Raw genomic sequence first — 12,754 nt, 5'->3', positions numbered from 1 at the left:
AAAAAGTAATTGTGATTAATTGAACTCTTAAACAATAATAGAAAGTTGAACTTACAAATGTAGAATTATGTACAAAAAAATAACTTCATTCAAAAATAAAAGAATGTAAAACTTTGAAGCCTACAAGTCTGCTCAGTCCTGCTTCAGCCAATCACTCAGATAAACAAGTTTGGTTACAATTTGCAGGAGATGCTGCTCCCCGCTTCTTGTTCACAATGTCACCTGAAAGGGAGAACAGGCATTTGCATGGCACTGTTGTAGTCGGCATCGCAAGATATTTACGTGCCAGATGCACTAAAGATTCATAGGTCCCTTCATGCTTCAACCACCATTCCAGAGGACATGCATCCATGCTGATGACGAGTTTTACTCGATAACAATCCAAAGCAGTGCGGACTGACGTATGTTCATTTTCATCATCTGAGTCAGATGCCACCAGCAGAAGGTTGATTTTCTTTTTTGGTGATTCAGGTTCTGTAGTTTCTGCATTTGAGTGTGGCTCTTTTAAGACTTCAGAAAGCATATCCACACCTCGGCCCTCTCAGATTCTGGAAGGCACTTCAGATTCTTAAACCTTGGGTCGAGTGCTGTAGCTATCCATAGAAATCTCACAAATTTTTTTTAATTTTGTCAAATCTGCTGTGAAAGTGTTCTTAAAACGAACATGTGCTGTGTCATCCTCCAAGACTGCTATAACATGAAATATACGGCAGAATGCGGGTAAAACAGCGCAGGAGACATACAATTCTTCCCCAAGGAGTTCAGTCACAAATTTAATTAACGCACTATTTTTTGAAATGGGCATCATCAGCATGGAAGCACGTCCTCTGGAATGGTGGCTGAAGCATGAAGGGACATACGAATGTTTAGCATATCTAGCACATAAATACCTTGTAACCTTGTAAATCAGGAGCAGGCAGCAGTATCTCCCATAAACGTAAAGAAACTTGTTTGTCTTGGCGATTGGCTGAACAAGAAATAGGACTGAATGGACTTGTAGGCTCTAAAGTTTTACATTGTTTTGTTTTTGAGTGCAGTTATGTAACAAACAAACAAAATCTACATTTCTAAGGTACAATTTCACAATAAACAGACTGCACTACAGTACTTGTATGAGGTGAATTGAAAAATACTATTTCTTTTGTTTATCATTTTTACGGTGCAAATATTTTAATAAGAAATAATAATATAAAGGGAGCACTGTACACTTTGTATTCTGTGTTGTAATAGAAATCAATATATTTGAAAATGTAGAAAAAACATCCAAAATATTTAATAAATTTAAATTGGTATTCTATTGCTTAAAAGTGCGATTAATCGCAATTAATTTTTTAAATCGCGATACTTTTTTTTGAGTTAATTGCGTGAGTTAACTGCGACTAATCGACAGCCCTATAGAAAGCAATACAGTACAGTCCTGTACAGTTAAACGAAAACTACTAAAATAATAAAGGGAAGTTTAAAAAAAGATTTGACAAGGTAAAGAAACTGTTTCTGTGCTTGCTTCATTTATATTAAGATGGTTAAAAGCAGCATTTTTTCTGCATAGTAAAGTTTCAAAGCTGTATTAAGTCAATGTTCAGTTGTAAACTTTTGAAAGACTAACCAGAATATTTGTTCAGAGTTACAAACATTTCAGAGTTATCAACAACCTCCATTCCCAAGGTGTTCATAACTCTCATGTTCTACTGTCTATAAATCCATGGTATGCCCACACACATGCAGTTCTGGTGCGCAGTTCTGGTCACCCCATCTCAAAAAAGATATTAGAATTGGAAAATGTACAGGCAAGGGCAACAAGACTGATTAGGGGAATGGAACAGCTTCCATATGAGGAGGATTAAAAAGACGGGACTGTTCATCTTAGAAAAGAGATGACCAAGGGGTGATATGATAGACGTTTATAAAATCATGAATGGTGAGGAGTAGGTGATTAAGAAGAAGTTATCTCCCTTTCACATAACACAAGAACCAATTAAATTAAAAGGCAGTGGGTTTAAAACAAACAAAAGGAAGTACTTTTTCACACAACGCACAGTCAACCTGTGGAACTTGTTGCCAAGAGATGTTGTAAAGGCCAAAACTATAACTGGAGGATCTGTCCATCAGTGGTTATAAGGGATGCAATCCATGCTCGGTCTCTGAGTGCCAGAAGCTGGGACTGGACAACAGGGGATAATCACTCAGTAATTGCCCTGCTCTGTTCATTCCTCCTGGGGCACTGGGCACCTGCCACTGTCGAAGACCAGTCGTCTGACCCAGTGTGGCCACTCTTATGCCTTAGTTTCCCCATCTGTAAAATGGGGATAATGATACCGCCTGCCTTTGTAAATGCTTTAATGAAAAGTGCTATAGGAGAAATTGCTGCTGTTAATACTCCAATGTGCCAAATACAGGGCAGAGAGAGAAATTCCCTCTCACTACTGGGAATCATAAAAGACTTGGCATCAAAAAGCCATTAGGGAAAACTGTGCTTGACTTTAGGAGAAAGGTGAGAGATGGCACCATGCTACACTGCAAACCTTGCACGGGCTCAGGAGCGGACTCTGCTGACAAACGCACACAGAGGTTGACACCCCAAACATTGTGTGGCCCTTACCTATAACACAAACATCCAAGGTCTGTCTCTCTCTTATTCTCAGGCAACACTAGCAGAGCCTGTCATGCCAACAACATTGTATTGTACTGGAGGTAGCTCTAATCGTCTTGAAAAGCAGTGCCTGAAAGACCCCATGCGAAAGCTTATTGTGCATGAGCTTAACGGTATATGCAAAACACAAGGGTCTGTAGGCATGGTTTGTGCGCATGATCTTGGCGTGTACTATTTAAAATTCTGCCCCCTTGAATCTCCTGGTAGGAGTGGTAAAGGGTATGGACACTGCCTCCTCCACTTGGTCTGGACACTACTCAATTAAGCTGAAGCACAAGCTGCTGTGTTGTCACGGGGTTTCCCAGCACAACCTCTCAAGGTTTCCATTTCTCCTTTTGCACAGTGGTTTTATTAAGGGATGACCGGGTGTTTCATGTTCCAGCGACGTTTTGTCTTTGTGGTGGTTAGACACATGGCCAAAGGCAGCATGATCATCAGACCAAAACACACAGCCTGGAACATCTCGTGATTCTGAGAAATGAATAGCTAAAAAATACACGTGACACGAGAAGCAATGTCTAAGAAACCGATTTGGAAAAAGTTAGGTCTAAGATCGCACTGGAAAATGGTCACCATTAAGCCATTAATATTTAAGACAATGTGTGTCAGAGATTACAGAGCACAGATCCTAGGGAAAACATGGAGGGCTTGTGGGGCAGCGTGTGGAAGATGTTTAACTACATGTGCTCATCTTTAGCACCACACAGCAAGGTCGATGTGGGGGCAGGAGCAGGGGAGGAGAATCGGACACAATTGGTTTCATCTGAAGAGAGTTTAGCTGTCAGGAGTTTGGGAAATGCCGAGTATGCATTGGAGTGACTCACTGTTAAAGAGGAGCTTTACTACCAGGGGAGGTGTCAGCACCTGAGTTCCTGAAGCTGTTCCTGCCTCTCAGCCTCCTTTCTCGCTGCTGCCAGGCAGCAAGGCAGACCGGGGGAACACAGCCACTTCTGCATTCCAGCTCAAATGTAGCCCGATCCCGCCTGCCTTCTCCATCCGCTGGGACGCTTTTGACAAGTCAATGGATGCCGTATAGAATAAGGAAAATTCAATACACAGTAAAAAGATGAGCTCAAAACTCAAGATCAGCTGAGTGCAGGAGAGTGAGGGAAGGGAAGGGTTGGGGCAAGTTATACCTCCCAGATTCTCATGGTGCATTTGTGCCTGCCGGGCCCTCTGTCTGTAAATTAGAACAGTTCAGGGGCTGCTTTAACTTATGCCAGCTGCTGACCACACACCATTGATTTTGGCATAGTGCAGGCATCTTCCACCCAGTACACCAGAGTGTGTGCGGTGAGGGAGGTGGGGTGCAGGAGGGGAAAACTGACATAGGAGCCAGCTATGCCACTTTATACCAGATGGGAACTCCTGGGCCAAGGGACTTCTCAGCTGGCCAGTTAGGCTCAAGTTCTGGAACAGGAGAGGGGAATCTGGGCCACCTTTGGAAGTCAATTATCTCACAATGAAAGTCAAACACTGGAATCTTTCAACAGAATTAATAACTGTTGGCATGGTAACAGAACAGGGACGCACAGGGAAAATAGCTTGGGAACCCAGACCTGAAGAGAACCTTGGATCCCCGCACAGCTGACAGCTTTGGACACGGAAATCAAACCCCAACTGCAATGCTCCTCACTCTTGTCCCATCACACTGGGATCGGTTAAGTTATATTTACAGCAGCTGAGAAAATGGAGGTAAAAGGAAGCAGGCAAAATCTGGAGGATAAATGGTTATTTTTTAGCTGATAATTTTCTTTCACTAGTAAACGGACAGATCTGCAAGGAGATAAACGCAGGCATGGCACATTCATGTCCTGTCAGTGCGCAATAGCCTTTCAGAAAGAAGTGAACAGTTCCTGGTAACAGGAGCAATAGCACAGATGCTAAAATGTCTAATCACACCATCTCCCTGTGACAAAAGCTACTTCCATAGGGGACAGTGCAGGAGACCAACTAAAGGGAAATAAATGCAAAAACCACAAAAGGGAACGTTTCCCAGCATCTAAATAGTACTGGGGGACTATTAAACCACACCGCAGATGGAATTTTTCAGTACATAAGTTCTGTATACTTGGACTTCCATGTCCTGGGTATCTGACTGATGGACGTAAGTCCCCTCCCCTGAGACGGGCAGTGTTTGTGCCCAGTAGCTCCAAGGTTTGGCTTATCTATCTTGGCTACGTATATGGCCCCCAGCACCGGAGCAGCTTGCAGTTTTTATGTATTTAGCCTCACAACCCCCCAAAAAGGCTCGGTGACTTGCCCAAGGTCACGCGGGAAGCCTGTGGCAGAGTAAGGACTTGAACCCTGCTCTCCCAAGTCCTAGAGGAGTGCCCCAAGCACTGGACCAGCCTGCTCTGATAACCACGTTTTGCTGCATCCAGTAAAGGCGAGTGGTGTTTCCTGGAATCTACCATCACCTGGGGGGTCAGCTGCAAACGAAAGTCCAGATTGCGTCTCCTGCCTGCACGGGTGTGAGAGTTGCATCTTTTGCAGGGAGGCAAGAAAGAGGGTGCAAGGAGCCTTCCTTTCCCTTCCAAGCAGGTAGAGGGGCAACACACTGTCCTGGAGGCTAGTATGCACAGGAGGGAAAGGGACAAAAACACAAGGTCATAGCCCCACCCAACACAGCTCAGCCATCGGTGGGGGGTTGGGGTCACTGTAGCTTGTGCTGCAGGAGCCGTTCCTACTTCATGCACAACAGGAAAATGTATCTGCGTTTACTCGAGAATGTCCTTTCTTTGAGTAAAGATGTCCGCAGATCTGTTCCAATGGGAATGTCACTCAGCTTGGGGGGGGGGGGGGGGAGGAGCAGACCTGTCAGTCATGGGCAGATCCCCTGAAACTCCCTCCAGCTGAGATCAATCCACGGTGAGATTCAGGCCAGTGTGCTTTCCTAAATTACAGCTTGTGCTACTCGTGCTTTGAGGACGAAGCACAACAATTACTCCTGCTGCAGAGCATGGGAAATTCCCCTCCAGTGACAACAAACCCAAATCCCAGGATTTCAATTTCTATCTGTATTCTGGATCACGCATGTGTTTTCAGGATGGGCTGGATCGGTGGATCTTATTACTCATAGAATGGACATTTTCAGGTGAGCCCAGGTAATTTTTCATATTTCTTCATTGCACCGAAGGCCACAGATCTATTACAATGGATGTTTGTAGCAGTGTGCCTCCGGGCACCACAATCCTTTAAATATGGACATCCAAACCCAGGTATATTATATAGCCTTCATCTTCCCCTGGGCACTAAGGTGTGGAGAAGACTTCTGTCAAAAAACCAGCATTGGCTAAATAAAACATTGGATGAACAATAGGCAGAGTTTGGTGAGCTTCTTATCAATGACGATCTACGAGATCCATATCTCTGACCTGAGATTGTCAATGCTCCTTAGGACCAGACACAGCTTGTAGCCAGCTTAGCAGATGGAAGTCTTTACTTTGGGAATGATTGTATGATAGTTGTGAGGCTCACCTGTCTGCATTAAAATCCCGGGTCTGTTAGAGAAAGCTCCCAACTTCAAAATTTGTCTGATTGTAGATGGTAGCTATCAAGAGGCTAACTTTTGTGGATAAACACCTAGCACCCAAATAGACCCCTTGAAAAATCAGATTTTGATTACAGTTTTCATCATATACCTAATATCTAGATGCCTTCATAGAAAGAACAAATATGTTTTACTGTATAATAAATTCACAAGTACACAGCTGGATCAGCAATCCCATTTTCCCCTCCCCCAGCGTCCCCACAAAAGTCTTCACTTGCTACATTGGAAGCAACGAGTTCCTATAACAGCAAAATCATTACAACAATCTCTTTGCACAACTCCGAACCTCTGACCCTTAATTAATGGGAGCAGCCCAGAGTGCTTATTTCATGTTAATTAGCTGATCCTTTCTGGGGGTTTGTTTACAACATCTTGCTCTTAAATACTTGGTAGGCTCAAAGGATAGATGTTTGGGGAAGGTGTTCATTAAGCAAAATTAAAATGAATATGCTTTCTGAAAAGAGCCACTTTATTGAAACCTGCAAAAGGAAACGGGTGTCCTTGATTATGTAAAGATCCAGGGCTAGTTCTGCGACACTGACACTGCTTCCCGGTGCAACTAACTCAAGGCAGGTCTACACGCAGAGTTGCACTGTTTTTAACTAAATCAGTGCGACATCACACCTGCAGGCCAGGCCAACACGTGCGAGGCTTTGCCGGTATCATTCTACCGGCACAGCACTCCTTGTGCGGACGCAGCTCATACCAGCAACACTGCACTGGCAGAACACCGGGCTTTTGCTGGTCTAGATCATTCCTACCCACCCCCACAGCAAAGTCAGCAATACCAGCAAAGGTACAGTTCTGCTGGTATAACCAAGTCTACACCGGGGGCTTTCGCTGGCACAGCTACGGCGGTCACAAGCCACGGCCCATCACACCCCTGACCGACAAAGTATGCCAGCAAAAGTCTGTAGCGTAAACCTGGCCGGAGTTAAAACGGCGCAACTCTGTATGGGAACTAAGCCTAAGGCTTGCGTGTCATCTTGGGGCACGGGGGCCGGCGTTTCCCCTCTCACAAGGATACAAATCACAAGTGCCTGCAGTCAAATTCTCTCATTCATTTCTCTTTTTCTTCCATTTTCTGCCCTGGTAAGTGATGCTTCAAGCAAAATGGAACCCCCTAGTGTAAGCATCATGAATTGTACTAAACCACTGGTTCCCAAACTGGGGGGCCCCCTGGGGCGATGTGAAGAAATTCCAAGGGGGGGGGGCTTGAGCTCCAGGCTGGGGAGGTTAGCCCCCGGCCCCTCCCCTCCTGCCAGGCAGGCAGCATGGCTTGCACCCACCCACCTCCCAGGCTTTCCAATAAGCCAGTCCTGCCACTCTGAGCGGCCTGGTAAGGGGGCGAGTGCGGGGGGAAGGGAGGTTGGATAAGGGGCAGGAGGTCCCGGGGGGCAGTCAGGGTACAGGGAGCGGTTGGATGGGGTGGAGGTTCTGGGGGGGTGGTCAGGAGACAGGGAGCAGAGGGGTTGGATAGGCATGGGAGTCACAGGGGGCCTATCAGGGGGTGGGGGTGTGGATAGGGGTCAGGGCAGTCAGGAGGGATTGGATAGGGGCTGGGGTCCCGGGGGCAGTCAGGGGACAGGAGGCGGTTGGATGGGGCTGAGGTTCGGGGGCACGGTCAGGAGACAAGGAGCGGGGGGGTTGGCTAGGGGGTGGGGTCCCAGGAGGGGTCAGGGGACAAGGAGCAGGGAGGGTTGGATAGGGAGTGGGTCCCAGGGGGGGTCAGGGGACAATGAGCAGGGAGGGTTGGATAGGGAGTGGGGTCCTGGGGGAGCGGTTAGGGGCGGGGGATCCCAGGAGAGGGCAGTCAGGGGTACAAAGATCGGTGGAGGTTGGATGATGGTAAAGGAGAGGAGGGGGGATGAGGGTTTCTCTAAAAGTAAAAAGGGGGCGTGATGCCGAAAGGTTTGGGAACGACTGCGCTAAACGTAAACTGTTAAGCAGACAGACACTCTTCTGCCACTCAGATACCTCAGATCCTTTCCCTGGTGAGCAAAGGTTATTTTCCATATCTAACCGAGAACTGGCCGCTTCATCATTAACCCTGTTTATCAACAAGTTGATCCATGGCACATGCTCTTTGAAAGGGCTGTAAACATTTCCCTCCACAATCGCCCGCTGCTGGACTCATTTCTTCTGTGAGCATCTTTTCTTTTTCCAGATCAATGAAAATCAAAACCGTTCTCTTTCTGCTCGTAGGTGAGGCGTTGTGCATTTCCCTTTTGCAGCGCGTCAATTACACATTGTATCACATCTTTCTTTTTCCCTAACGGAGTTTTGTTGTCTCTCAGATGATACCACCCAGCTTGCACCTTCACCGGTGTCTCATTTTAAGTAACATTCAAACAAAGCCTAATAAACTGGCCCAGCCTGTGGGAATCAATCCAACAAGTTACATCAGAAAAGAAACAACCCTGTTCGCAGTCCCATTAGTTGAAGGCCTCAGAGGAGTTCTCTTAGACTGTTTTAATTAGGTATCCATCATACAAATGAATTAATTAATTAGTGATAAGCACCTGAAGCACATTACTCATAAGAATCTATTTTAAGCTTCAAATACACCAAACAGGTCACACCCCATTACTACAACAAAGCAGAACAAAGCTTCAGTGTCTCAGGCCTGGTTTACACTAGAAAATTAAGTCGGCTTAACTACATTGCTCAGGGGTGTGAAAAATCCATGCTGCAGTTTGGTCACCCCTGCTCTGTACTATCCTGGTGTCTACATTTTAAAAAGGATACTGAAAAATTAGAGGCGGCAGAAAAGAGCCAGAAAATCAACACGAGGGGGCTGGAGAAAATCCCCTATAACCTGATGCCAGTACACACAGACCTTCATGGGGAGAAAATATTGGTTACTAAAAGGCTCTTTAATCTAGCAGAGAAAGGCAGAAAAAGAACAATGGGTGGGAAGCTGCAGCCAAATTCAAATCAGAAACAAGGCCCAGATATTTAATGGTTAATCACCTTCACCACTGGAACAAACTCCCAAGGGAAGTGATGGATTCTCCATCTCTCGATGTCTTCAGATCACCCCTGGATGCCAAACACAGGTCACTGGGCTCAATCCAAGGGTAACTGGATGAAATGTAACAGCCTGTGATATATAGGAGGGACTGCAACCTCACAGTCCCTTTTGGCCTTAGAATCTATGCATAGGCAGTCATGCCATTTTATTTTATTCTACACAGGTTCTTATTCAGCCCTCATCACTGGAGTATCCAAGCACCTGGCAGACGTGCATTAAGTGACATGACTAACATCTGTCATGTGTGGTTTGTTCGTTTTCTCATCCATTATCTGATGATCATAATGGTCCCAGAGTTGGCCATAAAAATCACTGAGTTTATGAAACCAAGGGACTTCTGGCCACATTAGTTAAAAGAACATGCTTCCTGGAATTAATCAGTACATTGTTTAATCAATACCTTGAGGTTAAAATGGTTGGTGCACTAACTGAGACAGAGCGTTCCGTGTTTTAATCCGAGGACAGGCTCTGTTAGGAGTGAGAGTTATCACAGCACCGTGATGCATAATGCAGTCTCTGGTCGGTGAAAAGGCAGAACAGAGAGCACAAAACAAAGCCATGGTTCCCTCCCCCCCCTCACCTGCTAATACAAACAGAAAGTGGCACATTCTTGTAACCACTTTCTGTTCAGTGTCTGAAGGCCCTTCCTCAAATGAGTTAGTCACTGTCACAATTTGCAAGACTGAGCCATCTCTGCCCACACTGAACATGATCCCAGCCCTCTAATTCAGAATCAAAGCTCCGGGAGCAGCACACATGCACTAACTCCAGTTCGGAGGACGGCACTGCTGGGAAGAATAAATATGGGCAGAGGGAAAGCAGCTTTTCCCTGCTTCTCACGCTGGCCTGGGATACAGAAGGCAGAGCAATACCGATGAGAATAGGCAAGAAAAGGGCTGCACCAAAGACAGAAGGGGCAATTCCCCATGTATTTTAACTCTCTTCCCAACTGCAAATTCTCCTAAGCATCACACAGACGCCTCATTCCTACACGGAGAAAGATCATTAGGGGCCACAATGGGATTGACTGGGAACCCCACTGCAGCCCTCCTGGAAAATGGGAAGGCCACCCACATACATGTTTTTCTGGTGGCCCCTATAGGTCAGCACCACAGGTGCTGACTTTCTTCTTTCTGGGTGGGTGCTCCACCCCCACTGTCCTGAGGGTCTGCCCCCATCTCCTAAGGCCCCACCCTCACTCTGCCTCTTCCTGCCCCCGCTCCCTCCCCCCACTGCCTCTTGCCTGCCACCAAACAGCTGATCAGCAGGGCCCGCTTTTTTTTTCCCCATGGGAGCTCCAGCCCGAGCACTCACAGAGTCAGTGCCTATGGTCAGCATGTGACGTTGCACTCCATGATGTTTTATGGAAATATGCTTATAAAAGAGTGAATATGATGTAACTGGAAAATGCTTTATGCAAAATGTCTCTTCTAAGGTATGATAACAAAGGTTATAATCTACTGAATATATTCCTCTTACTTGTATGCATGTATCACCTTTGTATCTGAAGCTAGAAATATGACATACAACTCTGAGGTCCTATTGTAATTATGCAAAGTGTGGGCCATTAATGGTGGTTTAGAATCTTGATGGCGCCCACTGACTAGGACAACTGGTTGTAAATTATTTGTTTACCTGCAAGCCTTTGCCCATGGGTAATGAAGAATAAGGTCTCATAGAACATGTGACCAGTCACATGATACTGGAATCCATCTTAAATTTGGTACTTTTCCATTTACAAGGAGGGGTGGGGAGCGAGAGAGACAAAAGATTCCCGCCTTGTGCCAAAGCTATAAAAGGGAGTGGAGCAGGACAAAGAGGGACCCAGTCATGATAAAGCTCCTGCTTTTCACCTAAGATGCCAGCTAGAACTAACAAGGACTGTACCGGGGAAAGGACTGGGCCCAGACTAGGAAGGAGTCTAGTCTGTGAAAGAAGCTTATTGGAACATCTCTGAGGATGAGATTTAACTGTAATCAGTTTCTTAATGTACTAGGCTTAGACTTGCGTGTTTTGTTTTATTTTGCTTGGTAACTTACTTTGTTCTGTCTGTTATTACTTGGAACCACTTAAATCAGACTTTTTACACTTAATAAAATCACTTTTGTTTATTGATAAACCCGGAGTAAGTGATTAATACCTGGGGGAATCATACAGCTGTGCATATCTCTCTATCAGTGTTACAGAGGGTGGACAATTTATGAGTTTACCCCGTATAAGCTTTATACAGAGTAAAATGGATTTATTTGGGGTTTGGATCACATTGGGAGCTGGGTGTCTGGCTGCTGGAGATAGGTGACCTGCTGAGTGGTTTTCACTTAAAGCCTGCAGCTTTGGGGGTGTGGTCCAGCCCCTGAGTCTGGGTTGCAGTAGGCTAGAGCGTCTGGCTCAACAAGACAGGGTTCTGGAGTCCCAAGCTGGCAGGGAAACCGGCTCAGAGATAATCTCAGCACGTCAGGTGACAGTCCCAAGAGAGGGTCTTTGTGACCGAATCCGTCACACAGCACCAATCAAGGCAGCTACCTGCTAGAAAAATAAAATAAAAATCCTTGGACGTTGAAACATAATCCAGTTTACTCATCGGTCTGGTGGTAAAGAAACAGCAGTAAGCATGAGGGGGTGTTTGTTAATGCCTCCGAGAATTAAGTGGCTTTGATCTGATGTCATTATCACTGGGAGCTAAAGGCACATATCTACTGAACTGTATCATTTCAGGATACAGTGCCTCTGTCCACATCTAAACTACATAACCCACAGTCCAATGTAAACAACAGTAAAACTGCATCTTATGCAAGATGCCGGTAATATTACAATTAGAGCTACGCAGATAACTGATATTTCGGTTCAATGATCATACAATAAATAAATACAATTCATTTCAGGTTGAACGGAAATTAAACGTTTTTGAAATTTTCAGCTAACTGGAAAAGAAAATTTTGTTTTGAATCAAACGGTTTAAGCTTTCAAAAAAAACTTTAAAAAATAAAATTGAAGTCAATTTCAAAACAAAAAAGAATAAAACATGTCAAAAGGTTTTGATTTTTTCTGATTATTTTTAAAGGTCAACCCCCCCCCCCCCAACAGAAACAATTGGGTGAATTCGACAGAAGTTTGTGACATGTTCCCCTCGACCCCAGTCGGCATGTTTTGGTGAAAAAGGTTCAGCCAAATGTCTCCCAACTCTAGTCACAGTTCTAGGGAGAAGCAAAGCCCCAGGCTCACATTCCAACCTCCTTCTGCCTGCCATGCCAAGAGCAGATGAGTGCTGCTCTTTCCCCCAGTTGTCTAACCAATGATGTTCAAACAGGAACCTTCTTACCCTGCAGTTGACTGGAAGGGCAGAGCTTAAATGAGCAAAATGTTCTGTTTATTTAATGGGACTGATTTTACAGCCAATAATTAGTGACTGACACAAAATGAACCATGATATATGAAATGGGAAATGACTGCCTAGGAAGGAATACAGCTACAACTACACTGTGTGTCAGTCCCAGGATATTAGCAAGATAAGTTGGGT

General features: G+C 45.3%; 1 protein-coding gene across 5 annotated transcripts in view; it reads right to left on the bottom strand.

The window, feature by feature from the left end:
* GNG2 (G protein subunit gamma 2) overlaps nucleotides 1-12,754 on the bottom strand; it is a 95,617-nt gene that overhangs the window by 37,538 nt on the left and 45,325 nt on the right. The window contains exon 1 of one of the 5 annotated variants that reach the window (XM_039537466.1): nucleotides 3,889-3,958. The exons of the other annotated variants lie outside the window; for them this stretch is intronic. The gene's annotated coding sequence lies outside the window, so the exon portion shown is untranslated. Of the gene's footprint in view, nucleotides 1-3,888; nucleotides 3,959-12,754 lie in introns of those variants that run through there. 5 annotated transcript variants of the gene reach the window in all.

Source organism: Mauremys reevesii, linkage group 4, assembly GCF_016161935.1.
Source record: "Mauremys reevesii isolate NIE-2019 linkage group 4, ASM1616193v1, whole genome shotgun sequence".
NCBI lineage: Eukaryota > Metazoa > Chordata > Testudines > Geoemydidae > Mauremys > Mauremys reevesii.
Note: the sequence above shows the minus strand (reverse complement) of the source record. Positions and strands in the feature narration are given on the sequence as shown.